The following is an 18,019-nucleotide window of genomic DNA, read 5'->3' on the forward strand; positions in this document are numbered from 1 at the left end:
CAGCCCTGCAGAGAAGGACTTGGGGGTGTTGGTCAATGAGGAAATGAACATGAGCTGGCTTCAGTGTGCACTTGCAGCCCAGAAAGCCAAGCGTATCCTGGGCTGCATCAAAAGCAGCGTGACCAGCAAGTCGAAGGAGGTGATCCTACCCATTTGCTCTGCTTTCGTGAGACCCCACTTGGAGTATTGTGTGCAGTTCTGGTGTCCTCAACATAAAAAGGACATGGATCTGTTGGAACAAGTCCACAGGAGGGCCACGAGGATGATCAGGGGACTGGAGTACCTTCTGTTCAAGGCCAGGTTGGACAGAGCCTTGAGTTTCATGGTTTAGTGTGAGGTGTCCCTGCCATGGCAGGGGGGTTGGAACTTGATGATCTTAAGGTCCTTTCCAACCCTAACTATGATTCTATGATTCTATGTTGTTATTGATTGTTGTTATTAGACTGGATATTAGGAAGAATTTCTTCACATAGAGGGTAATCAGGTGTTGGAATGTTCTTCCCAGGGAAGTGGTGGAATCACCATCCCTCAGAAGTGTTCAAAAACCACATAGACGAGGCCCTCAGTGATATGGTTTAGTCATGGTCTTGGCAGTCCTGGGTTAATGGTTGGATCTGATGATCTTAAAGATCTTTTCCAACCTAGCTGATGCTATGACTCTATGATTATGCATACTTTTGTTAATAATTAAACAGGTGTTTTTGTTCTTGATTTTATCCAATTCTTTGCTCTATAAAAGGGATTTGAAATGAATGGGGCTATTAATGTCAGTGGGTGTTCTGTAGATAATAGTGCTTGTCAAATCAGATTACCAGATCAGGTTTGCTGAAGGTATTTTGGCTGTCTGTAGGAAGAAGATGACTTTCACTTGAAATTTGATTGGCGGAGTTCCAAATGTTAGGAAATGTGTTTCTTGGTTCAGACAAAAGTTTTAATTTTATTCTTCCGTAATCTAGTTCTTTCACCTGGTTGTTTTTTTTGTTTGTTTGTTTTAAATGATCTGCTCTGATTACTCTCCAGTTAATTTACCTTCTGTGAGATCTCATCCAGAAGGTTTCTTACTTCCTTAGCCATGTCGGGGCTCTTCTGAGAGGGATTTATTTAAGGAATTGAATGAGTTCCTCAGTACTAGCCTTAATTTAATTTAATTTTTTGGGGCCTCACTTGGATAGGACCAATATTCTTACTGAAGTTCTAACCTTCTTCTTAAAATTGTGTGTGAGTTTTAGAACTTCCTGCTAATAGGATTACATTTTCTTGCCCTACATCATTTGGGCTCATTTATTTGAGAATTAGAAAGAACAGGTCTGTGACTGTGTGCAGGTTGCTTAAGCTTTAGAGGAGTGCCAGTTTAATACTGTATGCCCACTGAGAGCACCTGCAGTAGGGTATAGTGCAGCAGTATATCTCTTCAACGGCTTCGATAGCTTCCTGCAAATGGGATAAATATGGAAGTACAGTGACTTGTGAAAAGAATGGACTAAACCAACTGTTTTCCCCATGCTGAGATATTTGTCATAGGACTTAGTTTAGCTCCAATTTATTCCTTCCCTTCGTAGTTCCCTTTCCTGTATGAGAAAATCAGGACCCAAATTCTAGAATGTAATAATAGGAGGATACTACTAGCAGCTTCTGGTTCCTTCGGTCTCTGTCAGTATGGCCTTATTCTTTTGCTAGTAACTGGCACTTAGTTCAAGCTGGTGTTAAATGTCCTGTGTAGCTGGTTTTCTCTTCCTGTCACTAGGCTGTTACTCTGCACAGAAATAGTTCTACTCTTTGAACTCCCCTATTCTATTTCTGACACAGTGTTTTAACACCTTCATCATCAGAAGATCTTAAAAGAGAATGCCAAATGGGAGTGACTATAGTTCAAGATAAAGGTCTATTTTGTTACAAATCAAATTAAATGCAGTTTATGTTGTGAGGGAAACCTGCCATGCTGTTGAGGCGCTGCGTTTGTCAAAATGTTCTCCCTTGCCTTGGGTCTCTCAAACAAAGCTAAGAGCTTTTTTATGAATCAGGAGAAATGAGCATGAGAATGGACATAATTTGAACTGGAATAAAACCCTAAAACTTTTAATGCATTTCTTTCCTTAGAAAGTGGTATCTTCAATGCTGATAATTTTACAATCTTCAGGTAACTGAGTTATCACAACCCAGGTCAGTAATTTTATTAAAAGGTAGAGTTCTCCACCGAGACATTTAGGAGGTAGAGATGGGGAGTTCTTTTAAGCTATGACACCAAGTTGGTCTTCACAGCTTATGATTTAAAAAAAAAAAAAATTTAAAAAAATAAAAAATTACCCCTCAAACGACCTTTAAAAAATAGAAAAAGGGAAATAAAAGGAGGGGTTAATTCTCCTCAAGTATAAATTGGGTTGTAGACTGGAATATAGCTGTAGGAAACAGAGAGCTTACTGTTTTCTGTGTAGATGTTTCACACATGATGAGCGAAATGCAGATGGATAACAGCTTTAAGAGGTTTTGAAATGGGAAAGTAGCTACAGAACAATGTTATTCCCATAGCTGCTCTTGGACTACAGTGCAAGTTTAGCAGCATATCAAGTCATCTAAATAAAGGGGTGACATCATTCACAAGGTGGAACAAAACACGGTTTATAGATACAGAAAAAAGGCTACAAAACCCCCTGTATTTGGAAGGTTTGCTTTCTGCTATTTAGTCTGAAAAATTAGCGAAAACCACTTTTAGCATAACCGATCTGGATTTAGATCCTTTGAACAAAATTATTATAATAAAAATTCCTTCTTCAACTATAGTCTGACTGACTTAAATTATAGAGTGATTCATTCTATAACACAATTCTGTGAATCCCTCCTCTCATACAGGCAACACAAATGAACTTCAGGTTTGGCCGATGAATCACAAGACACCCTCACACATAAGCAAGTTCATATGGATTAAATAAAGTTCTAAATGAATATTTGTTAAAGCCAAACAATACTTCCATATTTTCTTATATACTCTGACTCGAACATCAAGAATTTTGCAAGAATGTAATCAGACATAACGTTTAAGATAATATTAATGTACTATTGAATGAATTTTAGGGGGTTTCTTGCTCCTTTTTTTTTTTTTTTTGGAAGGGGGGTAAGGACCACCCATTAGCCTTGTATGCCCACTGCCATGCTCAAAAGTTAAATCTTGTTCTTGTGGAGTCTTGCCAATGCATTCCTGGAAGTAAGAAGCTTTTTGTTTTTAACAGCGCAAGGGCTGCATTCATTCTTCTTAACATCAATAGAATACAAAAAAGGGGTTGCATGTGATTAAAAAAGAAATGGGATTATAGAAAACATACTGTGCCACAAGCTTGAAGGCTTCTGAACAAGAATGTTAGGAAGGGGCACTAGTTGCATACAAATGCAGGTTTGAGATGCAATATTGTAGTTAATATTTTAAGATAAACCAGAGCAAAACCACAATGTCCTAAAGACTTTTAACATATTAGAGAAATCAAATATATATATACAAACAAAGCACATTTTTTCATTAGAAAAAGTAGATGTGGCTTTTCTGTCTGTCACCATTGGGATATGGAGTACAGTTAAAGTGTATTAACTTGTGTGCTTGAGCTGATAATGTACAATAAGTGAGATGCTTTGTGCGTGCTACCTTTTACAGATGCTCTCTGAAACCTTAGTTTGGAAAAAACACTCAAAAATTCTCATGTCATTCTGTGTTGCCTGTGAAATCTCCATCGTTGCCCTGCTCATCATCTGTATGTCTGACTCCTTTAAGATGTCTTGTCTCCTTGTCCTCCAAACAATCTTCAAGTTTGCTTGCTTATTTACCAAGGCCAGTTAACTTCTCTTTAACCATCTGAAGTTTTATCAATATTTTAGTAAATCTGATTTTCTACAGCCTTGTCTACACCATTTTGATGCGAACCTGGAACACAGTCATATAAACTGCATGATACTAAGTGAATCACATGTAGATTCTCTGAAATATACTGCAGGATTTTAAGCAGATTTTAACATCAAAGATCCATGAGGACCAAGCAAATGTGGAAGAGGAGACAAGAGAATTGAATGAACCAGCCACAATTTGTCATAAATTGCAGAATTATGGAGGAAAGAATAGAACTGTTGTCTGAACTAGCCATGATATATATTTCTAAAAAAGAATAGGAAATAAATGTTTGGTCAGGGAATTATCTGGTGTTAATCTATCTTCAACCATTTCAAATTCCTACGGAGTACGAGTTTGTATGGAAATGCTTTATCTGACTATCACAAAGCTATAACAATACTAATGAGACTCGAGGTCATTAAAAAGCATTTGGTGGAAAATTTGATAATAAGCTATGCAGAAAATAGTGTCTGAAACTTGGCAAGTGGATCTCGTTTAACTGTCTAAAGCAGAAAAGCTGATGACTGCAAATAGAGAAAAACCCTGTTCTTAAAGAAGCCATGTTATGTGTGTACCGTCCACAGACAACATTAAAGAAACTTTGGACAACAAAGAGAAATATTAATTAAATTAATTACCCCTGTGAGGAAGTTCATAAGTACTGACAGAAGACTACATTTTAAAAGAAATTAAAGATAAAAAGGACATGGATCTGTTGGAACAAGTCCAGAGGAGGGCCATGAGAATGATCAGGGGACTGGAGCACCTCCCATATGAAGATGGGCTGAGAAAGTTGGGGCTGTTCAGCCTGGAGAAGAGAAGGCTGCATGGAGGCCTCATAACAGCCTTCCAGTATCTGAAGGGGGCCTATAGGGATGCTGGGGAGGGACTCTTCTTTAGGGGCTGTAGTGATAGGACAAGGCGTAATGGGTTAAAACTTAAAGAGGGTTAGTTTAGATTGGATATAAGGAGGAAATTCTTTCCCGTTAGGGTGGTGAGGCACTGGAATAGGTTGCCCAGGGAGGTTGTGAATGCTCCATCCCTGGCGGTGTTCAAGGCTAGGTTGGACGAGGCCTTGGGTAATATGGTTTAGGGCGAGGTGTCCCTGCCCATGGCAGGGGGGTTGGAATTTGATGATCTTAAGGTCCTTTCCAACCCTAACTATTCTATGATTCTGATGGGCTCCTGGAAGATTTCCTCAAGGGGAGGAAGGAAGCCTACTGAGCTTCCTCAGCTTCAGCTGTGCACTACATCCCTTCCTTATTCTTTATGGTTATTCTGCTCCCATTGTCATCGTGTTCCTTGCACAGAAACTATCGGGACAGCTGACTCGTCTTTTGAAGTGGGGTGGGTTCTCCTATCTTGTCCAGACATGTAATCCCAGACTAGGTCCAGAACCGGAGAGCAGAAGGTGTTAGGGAATTGGTGCTGCAACATGCAACATTTGGGTAGTCTGATCAGGCAGGGTGAAGAAGAAAGGCAACCTCTGACATCCCGGTGAAGATGCCATAGATCCTGGGAGATGGGAGGATGTCGAGTTTGCTCCTTTGTGTGGATTTTAACTAGTGGTCTAGGTTTATATTCTGCTAAATTAGACCAAGCCATCACCTTCTGCTCCATTTTCAGGGCCTGGCGATTTTTTTCCTAGTCTTTTTCCTAGGCTGAGCTGTTTTGGTGTAAGTCACTCTAAAGGGAGTAGTGCCTTGAAAATGCATGCAGGACTAAAAGACATCGAGACTCCGTGAACTATTTTCCCCTTATCGCATATGCAACAGTACGTGGTGTCTGGGTGAGATGATGAAGGGCTGTGCCTACATTGAAATCTGGCAGGGAGATCTCTGCTTGTGCACTATTACCTTAGCTGCTACATGAGTTATCAAAACTATTCAGTGATAGCATCTACAGATTCTAATGTAAATGTGGTTCAGGTATGTTTACATGAACTCTAATCAGTCCTTCAACTGCAGTGCTAATATAAAACAAGAGTTAATGGAATAGGTAGAAGAGAACCTGATCACTGGGAATATAAAATTATCTATTCTTAACAGAGTTAAGAGTAGAGCACTAGAGTGTATGTGACTTCAAAGGATGTCTTTAAATCCTGGTTTTTCTTTGTAGACTTTAACTTCCTTCCTAATATAATATTTTGTGGAGAGTCACCTACAAATTGGAATGCCTATGACTAGAAACTGGGATTTGGGGAGAATAAATTGTAATTTCTGATATCAAAATCATGATGTAACATATCTATTTGGAAAACCTAACATCACATTTCCTCTTTAGACCCAACCCATACTTTTGTTTCCCCTTTTTCCTTTCTTGCTACTCCCCAAAAGTCTGTGTGAATAAATGCATAGTGAGTATATTGTCAGAGTAGAAAGTGTGCAGATCACCCAGATGGCTTGCATCTGAATCTTTTATTATGCTCCCCACTAAGTTCCAATTTTTTCTTTTATTTACTGTTTGATTTTGTGACCCCTTTTTCCTTCCTAGCCTTATTCTCCATGGTGAATTTTACGTAAATTTGTCCTTTTGTACATTTAAATGGGTTTTGATTTGCCTTGAGTACAGCCTTTTGCACAGTAGTGTAGCAAAGGACCCCCTAAGATTTGTATTTTGCTATTTGTGGGGTTTCTAAGAGTTTTTAGTCTTTTTCCATGTGGAACATGTCATCTTTGAAAGGAAGCAACTAATTTATCTCTAATCATGCAGCAGAAAGGTAGGAAACACAGGATGATATCATGTCATACAATTTATATTTCTAATTAATCAATGATATGCGCATGTCAGAAAGAATAACCTGTCAAATACTACATATAATCCTTTGTTTGGCTCTGTACACTGTGATGTAATACTGGGGAAAGGATACAGGTATACATGTGGTTTGGTACATGCATTTGCATGAAGAATGGTTTTTGTATGTCTGCCCAGTAGTGGTAAGGCCAGCTTAGTGACATGGTTTCTGGCAGAAACTTCTGGTTTGTTAATTTTCCTGAAATTTGGGAACAAATGACTTCAAAGTATCAAGGGACAAAAATGTTTCCAAACTGAAGTGATTGGTAAAGAAATAATTTGGGGGGAAATATTCTCTGATTTGATTTTACGCACAAAACGTTAGGACATTCATGTTCAAATGTTGACAAAACTTTCTTTTTTTTTTCCTTTCCCATCTTGCATATCATGTTAGCTTTCTGTCTGTATTATTTCTAAGTGCTACATAGAAATAACCTAAGAAATAGTCTAATATTCCAGGTGACTCATGTCACTTTTTTTTTTTTGTTCTTTTTTTCCTTTATTTTCTTCTTTGTAACCTTAATTTTTTTGATCACTTGTTTCAAAGAACTGAATTTTCTTCACATTTGTTTCTGTTAGCTTCACAGACTTTGTCCTAAACTGTTTTATTTGCATCTTCTTCCTTTTAAGAGTAGCAAGTAAACAAATTGAACTCTGTGTAGTAGCGCATCATAACTTTAAAAAAATCACCTTTCACTTTGGAAAATTGTGGAGGAAACCTGTATTTTTCCTTTTGCTGCTAAGAACTTCTTATAAGGTAGAAAAATCAAAAGAATTACAAGACAAGAAAGAGTTTTGGCCAAAAAAAAAAGAAATTAGTAAAAAAAAAATCATTTCATTTTTTGGCTGCAGTGACTAATTTATCCAGCTTTAATGCATAAATAACCTCAGAAGTGTCTTTCCTGTCCTCTTGACTTTTTTGTGTTAAATACAGCTAAAATAAACCACTTTATATTTCCTTTCTGCAGTGATTTACCACTTTGGTATCTTACTTTTCATTTAAAAAAATTAGGAGAACACTAAAGAAAGAAAAAAAAAACAGAAAATGTTTTTACTGATCCTAATGCTTATCAGAGAAAGAGAAAATAAAGAGTTAATAAGTGGATTTGCAAAGTCCTCAGAGTGACACATTGGCTTGCCTTTTCACTGACTTGTGTTTCTTTTGAACATCTTACTGTATGCAAAGTAGAGAATATCTGTGTGATTTCAAATGATTGTTTTGAGTTCATGGATTTAAGTTTGACCTCTGAAATGCACAATATATTATCATATTTAATCCCAAACCCTAGTTTTATAGCAAGCTCTCAATGAACTGTTTTAAAAAGACTGTCCAATGTTTCTCTGTTTTCAAAATCTTAACCGTGTCTTGGGAAAGGAACAATATGCGATAGGAGATTTATATCAAGTGCTGAGGCAGGAGGATCAAGGTCAGACATCCCGGGAGCTTCAGACTTCTTTCCTTCCTCTTTTTTTTTTAACCAGAATTTCCCACTGGATAAATCCACCAGGCAATAATTTCAGACATCTCAGAAGTTCCATAAGTATCACAGTTCCACTGTGATAATCATTGTTATGAAAAATAATGTAAGCTACGAAGAAACCAGTATTTTTAGATTAAGCATATATCTTGAAAATACATAGTTTATGTCTGTGTCCTTGCATTATGCAGTATTTTCAGAGATGAAGCTTTTCATTCTGAGTTTGATTTAACAGCTATTTAGAGTAGACTTATTTTTGACATAAGTAGTTGTCAATCAGCATAAGAGAAATGGAAGGCTGTTTGTTTGAGGAAAGATAAGTGTTTCCATGTTAATAGACTTACACTTAAAACGTGCACTAGGTACATAAAATTTGCATGTGAATTGCATCTTATACATACACACTAACATTGTTTTCATGATAGGACTGGTTTTGGAAATGTGGCACTTATTGCACCAAGTTCATCTGAAGATAGCCCTACTGTAAATTCACTGATAGGGAATTAGTGTCTGGATTTAGTTATAAAGGAATGATGCAGTATAAGACACCGTGAATTAACGATGTGTCACCAGAACATCTCTTCTAAGAGCTATTGTTCAATAGTAGTGGATTTGTACACTTGTGAATGTTTAAAAATGCTGTTGAGAAATTCTAAGAAGAGTAGACTTAAAGGGTTTTTCAGTTCTTTTGAATGTACTGGTCTTGATTTGTAATAAGGAAAGAAGTAGGAGCATATCTGAAAATGAAATTAATATTACTTTGTGTAGTCCTGAAAAATATTGTACTGTCTCTCAATTTAATAGAAAGGAACATCCATGTCATCCTGTCCTTTGTCTATAGATTTTGCCAAGACTTCTTTATCTTTTCCCCTCCAAAACGCATTTAACCTTCTCAATAATTTAAAAAATCAAGTGCTTTCCCCAAACTTTCCCCATTCTTTTTCCTTGCTCTCTTTGATGCGTGCTTTGCAAGCTGATTCTTTACTACAGTGTTTACAGATTTTTTCTTTTTGTCCTACACTGTGATTTATATCAGCAATAGCTGATGCAAACTTTTTGGATGCAAACCGATATAGGGAGGAAGCCAGGAGATCATTAGCTTGGGGAAGCCTGTTGGTCATAATCTGCAGCTCTGAATAACAGTTTAATATAGCTCTTAAAGACACACATGCACATGCACACACAAAACTCCTTCACAAGTCCTAGGAAAAAATTGTTCACAGGGGAAGAAAGAGTGTTAAGTCTGAAAAGACTGACAAAGACTGTAATTTTTCTCCTGTGAGATAATGGTTTGAAGCCAGCAGCAGATAAAAGATTGGTATAAGAGTGGCTTAATTCCCCATCTTGAAAAAGGATTAGATAATTCAGTCTTTTTATGGATTCCTTACTCTGGGAAATATATTTCCAGTTTTGGTTCTCCTCAGAAATAGCTGCAGAGTGTACTTATTTAACTGCACAAAGACCTGCATTCAGACATTTTGAAAAGGCAAACAGCGCCCAGAGAAGATTATTTTGCAGGCTGTGTCAATGTGTAAGTTTTGCTCAGCAAGTGGATATTGTAGTTTTACCAGCTGAAAACATCATGGCTGTGAATTAATGTATGCATAACATGGACACTTTCCAGAAAAATCTTTGTGACTGAAAGCTAATCCTTTTAATTTGAAGAAAGAGAATGAACTTCAATCAAAATCCATTTTTAGCTATGCTTTTAAAGAATTCTCAACTAATCCGCTGTGTTTTAGTGTGCAAGTATTAAGTAATGGTGTCCTTAGAAAGTGAGTGCAAAAGTAAGAAGCAGACTGTGATCTGAATTGTATCAGTGAAAATGGAATTTGTTTAGTTCAACTATTCCTTAGATGAGGGTGAAAATCAAAGAATACAAATGCTGCATATATCACATAAATAGCATTGATGGTAGTAACAGTATACTCCTGCCTGAGAGCCTTGCACTACTTCTTTAAAATGGATTTAAAGGAATTATAAATATCTGTTGGGGAGCATGCTGAATATGTCACTAAGTTTATAGTCCTACATTTTATTCAGAAATTTAGTTAAATATCTGTATTTATACATGTAGTTTAATTTTGGAAACGTCTGCCTTCCTGGATAATGTTCTGCAGGATAATCCAATAGTCATTACGCTTCATTTTTCTTTGATGCAGGCACTTCCTGTATTTTAGTGTATGGTGAAAGAAGAAGCTATGACACTGATTTTTTTAATATAATAAGGGGACATGCTGCAGAGCTTTTCCATTATTACTTCAGACTTGAGAGGTGCCAGCCACTCTCATTACTCACTGAATTCACAGTCCTCTGTTCTTTGCCTCTTAGATCTGAGACATTTTTTTTCCGTAATTTATTGATTTGAAATTTATATAAACTTCTTTTAAAATCTGATCTTTATTAGGAAGCTAGAGTGTGTAGCTAAAGCATATGGAGAGTTTTGCCAGCAAAAGAGTACTCTTGCCTGTATATTGTTTAATATATTTATTTAGTTTAATTTCATTATGCTAAATACTGGGACCTGATGAAATCCATCTGTGGGTCCTGAAGGAGCTGGCGAATAAAGTTAGTAAGCCACTGGCCATCATATTTGGAAAATTCTTGGCAGTCAGGTGATGTTCCCAGTCACTGGAAAAAGGGAAATATAACCCCCATTTTCAAGAAGCGGAAAATGGATGACCCAGGGAATTACAGACCAGTCAGTCTCACCTCTGTGCCTGGCAAAATCTTGGAGCAGATTCTCCTGGAAGGCATGCTAAGGCACATGAAAAACAAGGTGCTTGGTGACAGCCAGCATGGCTTCACTAAGGGGAAATCCTGCCTGACCAATTTGGTGGCCTTCTATGATGGGGCTACAGAACTGATGGATAGGGGCAAAGCAATTGACGTCATCTACATAGACTTGTACAAAGTGTTCTACCCTGTCCTGCATGGCATCTTTGTCTCTAAACTGGAGAGACATAAATTTGATGGATGGACCACACAGAGGATAAGGAATTGGCTGGATGGCCACATGCAGAGGATTGCAGTCAATGGCACAATGTCCAACTGGAGGAGACTGGTAGCAAGAGGTGCCCCTTAGGGGTTGGTGTTGGGACTGGTCTTGTTCAACATCTTTGTTGGTGACATGTACAGTGGGATTGAGTGCACCCTCAGCAAGTTTGCCAATGACACCAAGCTGTGTGGTACAGCTGATATGCTGGAGGGAAGGAATGCTATCCAGAGGGACCTTGACAAGCTTGTGAAGTGGGCTGATGCCAACCTCAGCCTCATAGAGTTCAACCAAGCCAAGTGCAAGATCCTGAACCTGTCTCAGAGCAATCCCAGGCACAGCTACAGGTTGGGCAGAGAAGATATTCAGAGCAGCCCTGTGGAGAAGGACATGGGGGTGTTGGTAGAAGAGAATGAACATGAGCCAGCTTCAGTGTGTCCTTGCAGCCCAGAAATCCAAATGTATCCTGGGCTGCATCAAAAGGAGCGTGACCAGCAGGTTGAAGGAGGTGATCCTGCCCCTCTACTCTGCTCTCGTGAGACCTCACTTGGAGTATTGTGTGCAGTTCTGGTGTCCTCAACATAAAAAGGATATGGAACTGTTGAAACAAGTCCAGAGGAGGGCCACGAGAATGATCAGGGGACTGGTGCACCTTCCATATGAAGACAGGCTGAGAAAGTTGGGGCTGTTTAGCCTGGAGAAGGCTGCGTGGAGACCTCATAGCAGTCTTCCAGTATCTGAAGGGGGCCTACAAAGATGACAGAGAGGGATACTTCATCAGGGACTGCAGTGATAGGACAAGGGGTAATGGGTTTAAATGGAGGAAGTTCAGGTTAGATATAAGGAAGAAGCTCTTTACTGTAAGGGTGGTGAGGTACTGGAATGGGTTGTCCAAGGAAGCTGTGAATGAATGCTCCATCCCTGGCAGTGTTCAAGGTCAGGTTGGACAGAGCCTTGGGCGACATGGTCTAGTAGGAGGTGTCCCTTCCCATGGCAGGGGGTTTGGAACTAGATGATGTTAAGGCCCTTTCCAACCTTAACCATTCTATGATTCTATGATTATATTAACTCTCATAGTTGATACTGGAAGACTCACATTTTTTTGTTTCTGTACCTGTGAATACACTAAGAATTATGCTGGCACAGTTTTAACATTTTTTATTTTTGTAAAAGATATTAGTAGAACAAATGAAATAGGTCAGAAAATCCTGGCTTTGGGTTCAGATGCTGGAGAAGCTTTGGATCTTACACCAGGATAGAGAAAGGAGTGCAGAAGTTGTGGAGACAGTAATTCAAGGTACATGTGATCAGAATTTGGACCAGTATGTTTGAGAACAAAGAATGAAATAAACTCACCATATTACAGACAAGTCATGACAAATGTTTGTAAAGCTTGGAGTACTGCTACTGATGTGGTGTTGAGGTTGCTAGGGAAAGGTGCAAGAAAACATTCAGTGTAACTTAAAAGCATTTGGGAGCTTTCAGGATTTCTGTTGTCTCATCTCTGTTGCTATAACTTTCCTGGAGTTATGTATTTGTTATAGGGAAATTATAATTCAGTATTACAGTGACATCAGGGAGAGAGGTTAGATGTGCATGTCACGTTTTAAACTGCAGAAAGGAAGCAGGTGATTTGAAAGGAAGAAAAGAAAAAAAAAGAAAATCAAACAAAACCTACCTGTCCCGTCCTGTCCCCCCCCCTCCCCCCCCCCAAATAAATACAGTAAGTCCAATTTATTCTCATTTCTGGCTGAAATTCCCTTTGGTTGCCAAAGAAACGTCATCAAGTTCTATTTTCAATAAGTTTCTTTTGTGAGTAAGTTCATGATATTCATTAATCTTGCAAAATGTGTATTACAGGTTTTGGTACAAATTAACTACTTCATAAAGAAATTTACTATAAATCATTAAAGTATTTGTTAATATCTTTTCAAGAGCATAGTTAGCCTACTTAGCAAAATCAGTGATTCAGCAAGCCAAAGTCTACTTAACTAAGATTCTAATTCAAACATGACACTACTTCTGATTTACAGAGTTTGGAACTCTTTTTTGTGGTTGTAACTTTAAAAGCATACACTGATCTTGGGTGAACATAGAAACAGCTTTATTGCTCTTTTTGGTTAAAAGTTTACGGATTCTTTGCTGAACTTTTGCTTACTTCTTACCATGTTTATCTAAAGGAAGTCAGCTGAGTCTTCAGCAAAGCAGATCAGGAATTTTCCAATGAAATGTATATCCTTCAGGAAATAATGATTCACAGAAACCAAGACATTTTACAGAAATTATTCAGATTCAACAATTTAGCTGACACAGGGCAAAGCAGAGAGAATGGCGGAGCTGCAATTCTCAGACATGTAATTTCCCCCTTCCTCCTCTTTCTATTGTCTTGGAGCCCCTGAAGGAATTTTTCTTTATTAGTAAGAAGCCAGCAGGAGCATTTGTATTGTCTTGAAATAACAGGTTTTCAGGATTTCTTCTCAAGTAGAATTTCAAAGTCTCTATTGTTCATTTCTGGGGAACATCAGAATTTGAGCAAATTTATCCAGCTATAGATTGCTATGTTTAAAAAGTCCCATCCATAATCATATACCAGAATTTGAAGACCAGCCATGTACACAGTAATTCTGTCACTCTTGCCTGTCGTTGTATATTTGGGTATTAAAGGAGAGTTTATCCAAAACTGATAAGCCCTACCCTGACTGGATTTTTTTGTTGTTGTTGTAGGAGGAATAGAATGGGAATTTTGTTATTTAAGTGACATATTTCTGAAACAGCCTGTCAGAATAATATTAATCTAAATACAAGGCAAATTTTTCTATGAGTGAACAACCACCATTCTCTGAAGTTGGATCTCCTCTCCTATTTAATATTTCATTGTACACAAAAAATTCCTAAAGCACTCTGCTATATACTACTACATATATGCACATACACTGAATTAGTAGTCTACACAAAGAACAAGTACTAAAGAACATATATTTCACTATTGGGTATCAAAAACATTTCCATGTCTTTGTTTTCAGGAACTTTATTCCTTCTCATTAGTCCCTGATGTTAGAATGTACCTGTACTTGTGGTTAAGTGTTTTTTAATTATTTTTATTTATCTGATGTGGTCCTTGGAAGTAAGCTTGCTTTTTTTTTTTTTTCCTTATCCATTACTGTTGTAAGAATGATATTCACCAGTGAACTTTATTATTGCTATTATTACTATTATTATTATAATCTTCCGCTATAACACAGGGTTTGCTTTGATTTTATTTACTGCTAATTTTAAGAATATCGTAAGACAAGTGTTGACATAGAGGGCAATCATAGTGTATATCTACATTTAGTGCACTAGAGCTCTTCAACAACAATTTGTCCTGCATCTGTACTTGCAGTCATGTATACACTCAAGTATAGACATACCCGTACTTGTCCTCAAAGAAGGAGTTTGTTTTACCTCTTAAAAGTCCATTTTACTCAAGCTAAATGTGTCCACAAATTTTAAATACTGCACCAGCAGTAATAGAATAATTAACATAGCAGATAAAGTCAACTTACATGGATATAATATAAAATCATTGATAAGGTGACAAATATTAAACTTCTGTAGAAAACACTTCTTTGTCGGATGTTAAGTCAAGAGGAAATCTTTTCCTAATATGAATCCTAAAGGAAGCAACGTGTTTTCATTTTGCTGACTTTAGTCACTGCCATTTCTTAGAGAATACTGTGTGTGCTTATAGATTTGTCAAGAGTTTGAAAGACCTTTTCAAAGTAATGGATGAAAACCAAAAAATCCATAAATTCAGTCTTGACTCTATTTTTCCTATTTTCTGTTTCCTTTCTTTGATGAAGCAATATAGGATTTTATTATGCTGTGACTCATTCAAGGAATGTAGATGAACCTGTTTTGTCCTCTTTTTGCGTATTCATGGTATCATATTTGCTGAGTGATACTGGCAGTATTACTGTGTTTCACACAAATAAGTGTGTTTGTAGTGATAGACCTGGTATAATGCTGCAGCAACCATCCTATAGAACTTATTCAGAATGTCTTTGGTCCTGAAGTTCTTAGCAGTTTTGTTGGATCAATTCCCACAGAATGCATTTTTGAGTCAAAAGAAATTGAAGTATTTGCCTGGAGGCTGTTTGTAGCTCTTGAAGCTCCAGCATGTGGCTGGTTGAATGCAACTGAAACACTGGTCTCTAATCAAGAGATCACACTATAAACAGAATACATGTAGAAAAAAATGTTGCCTATCAGTTATCAGGTTTTCCAGTTTGGAAGAGCTTGACGTTTTAGATTGATTTGCAAATAAGGATGTGATCTCATACACATTCCTCTTTATATAATCACCTTTTCCAAAGCAGTGGAGGAAAGTTCCAACACATTTTGCTCATCATTTTACCTTTTTTTGCTAAAAGGATTTCTATTTGATACCTGGTAATAAAGAACAAAGTCTACCTTGTAGTTTACACTTCTCTGTAGAGCTAGTCTGCAAAAAAGAAGTGTTGGAGATGAAAATGCTTTTGTGGTCCCAGGGACCAGGTAAGTGAATATCATAGCGTAAGCCATCCAACATTAATGATGCTTGAAGCACGGTGCAACACACTTTTTTTTGGAAGGTATTCACATTAGAAAATAATTCTTTGTATAAAGAGCTTCTGAAGCATTAAACAGCTCTTCTAGATGTATGCTTCTTTCAAATCAGTTGCTTAAGAATTTTTACATGTTTTTGTTTTACTGTGGAGTTGTCTTATGACTATGGTTACTATTGAAGAACAAATGAGAACAGTCCAAGTAACAGAATTCTTTTAGCAAGCAATAGTGTTTGTGACTTTTTTGTTGCTTGATTCACATAGGATTCTATTCCAATATGAACCCACACATAAGAGATACATAAATAAGTTGAAAACTGGATGTGAAAATGAGGTCTGAATATGTCAAATATCTTATTCACCCATCCACCCACCCAGTTCACCCAGCCATTTCCTCCTACAAAAGGAAATCATATGAAATAGCTTTTCTGACTATTGAAAATATTCTTTTCTTTTTTTTTCATGTTTTTCATGAGGCAATGAGCCACTTAAATATATGCACTTTCTAGAATAAGATGAGAGTAATTTCAGTTGTTCATGTCTGGTATGGATTTATGGAAGCTCAGAATGAGAATGTATTATAAAACCTTGAAAAATCTAATGGGATAAGAAAAGCAGCTGCTATGTCTAGAGATGATTTTTTAATTACTGCAATATAAACAGAGATTTTTTTTTTTTTCCTTTTAAGTAAACACAAATAAACTATCAACATGGTGGCAGAGAAGAGTACATCACTGCTGGTTCCTGCTATTTCATGCATAACCTTATAGGCTTGTATTCATTCTTACAGAAAACATGTATGTATGCAATGAAGGATAGGTCAATTTTAATGCAAAGAGAAATTACGTGATTTTTGAAATCTTTTTCACATGATTATTGCATTTGCAGTTTGTTTCCTCCCTATTTGAATATCTTTATGATAACGGTACAAAGTTATTTGCTTCTGTTTCACTGACATCTTCAGAAGAGCCTGTTTGACAAGCAGGCTTTTAAAGAATTGTTAATTAGAGCATTACAAACCAGGTATAGAACTATAAAGGACTCATATAAGTGATTTTCAAAATTAGGTTTACAGCTTCTAAGTTTTACTTACATTGCCTTGAGGCCTATGGAAATGCCTGCTCAGTTAAGAATCATTGCAAATATACATTGAGCTTTCCATCCTAAATAAACTGTACCAGGGCAATAAAAGGAGATAAAGAAATTGGGGGGGGGGCTTGGTTTGGGAAAGTAAAAACAAATAGATGACTTAAGATCCAAATATATTAGATAACTGTGAGAGTCATAAAATGTGAAATATAGGTAGGGCAGATATGAGGGCTCTGCTTGGTTTCTAAGGTTAATTCAAAATTTAGTGTAAAGCAGCTGCAGAAAGTGAGAATACAAAGTGAAAGGAACTTTTTTTGTAAAAGACGGGTTATTTTTTTCCCAAAGGTTTTACTTCAATGCATTTTTATGATTCGTGGGCTTTGCAGAATTGGATTGCATTTTTCTTTTTTTTCATGTCTGAATAAATTCAAGGTAAGATAACCTTGATGTAACTGGCAGTTATATTGTGTTAAGAGCTACAAACCATTTCTTCAGAGCAAGATCTGTACTAAGGATTCATAAGAGCCTGAAGAAGGATGGTGGGACTCTTGGGATGCTCATTTAAAAGAACAAATACAAGGAGTGTTATTGTACATTGCTGTCAAAGGCACTGCAATCAGCTGATGCAGGGGGAAAGCCTGAAGATGAAGCCTACCATAATTACTGTGTTTGTCTTTCAAAAAATAACAAAGGAGAAGGAAATATTCTTGCATGTATTTCCCTGTGGTGGGTTAACCTTGGCTAAAGCCCAACTCCCCACCCAGCCGCTAGCTCACTTACCACCCTCAGCAGGATGAGGGGAAAAAATAGGATGGAAAAAATCTGTGGGCTGAGATAAAGACAGGATAGTTGCTTACCAGTTCATGTTGTGGGCAAAAGAGACTAGACTTGGGGAAAATTAGTTTAATTTATTGCCAAATAAAATAGATTTAAGTAATGAGAAACAGAAAGACAATCATTAAAATGACACTTTTCCTCTTGCCTTTCCTAAGCCCGACTTCACTCCAGGTCCTTCTCCTCACTCCCTGAGCAGCATAGGAGGATGGGAAGCAGCAGGCTACGGTCATTCCACAACAGCTTCTCTCTGTCCCTCTTTCTTCCTCACACTTTTTATCAGCTCCAGTGTGGGCTTTCCCCAAGAGCTTCAGTCCTACAGGAAAAAAATCTGCTCCACTGTGGGCTCTCCGTGGACCACAGACCTTCCAGG

At 37.4% G+C, this 18,019-nt stretch overlaps 1 protein-coding gene across 6 annotated transcripts in view; it reads left to right on the forward strand.

Annotated features, from left to right (window-relative positions):
- CUNH8orf34 (chromosome unknown C8orf34 homolog) overlaps positions 1-18,019 on the forward strand; it is a 188,334-nt gene that overhangs the window by 109,596 nt on the left and 60,719 nt on the right. The window lies entirely within an intron of this gene.

Source organism: Neopsephotus bourkii, unplaced genomic scaffold (genome assembly GCF_033783945.1).
Source record: "Neopsephotus bourkii isolate Nb327-2 ecotype Australia unplaced genomic scaffold, CSIRO-AGI_Nbou_v1 NB_1820, whole genome shotgun sequence".
Taxonomy (NCBI): Eukaryota; Metazoa; Chordata; class Aves; order Psittaciformes; family Psittacidae; genus Neopsephotus; species Neopsephotus bourkii.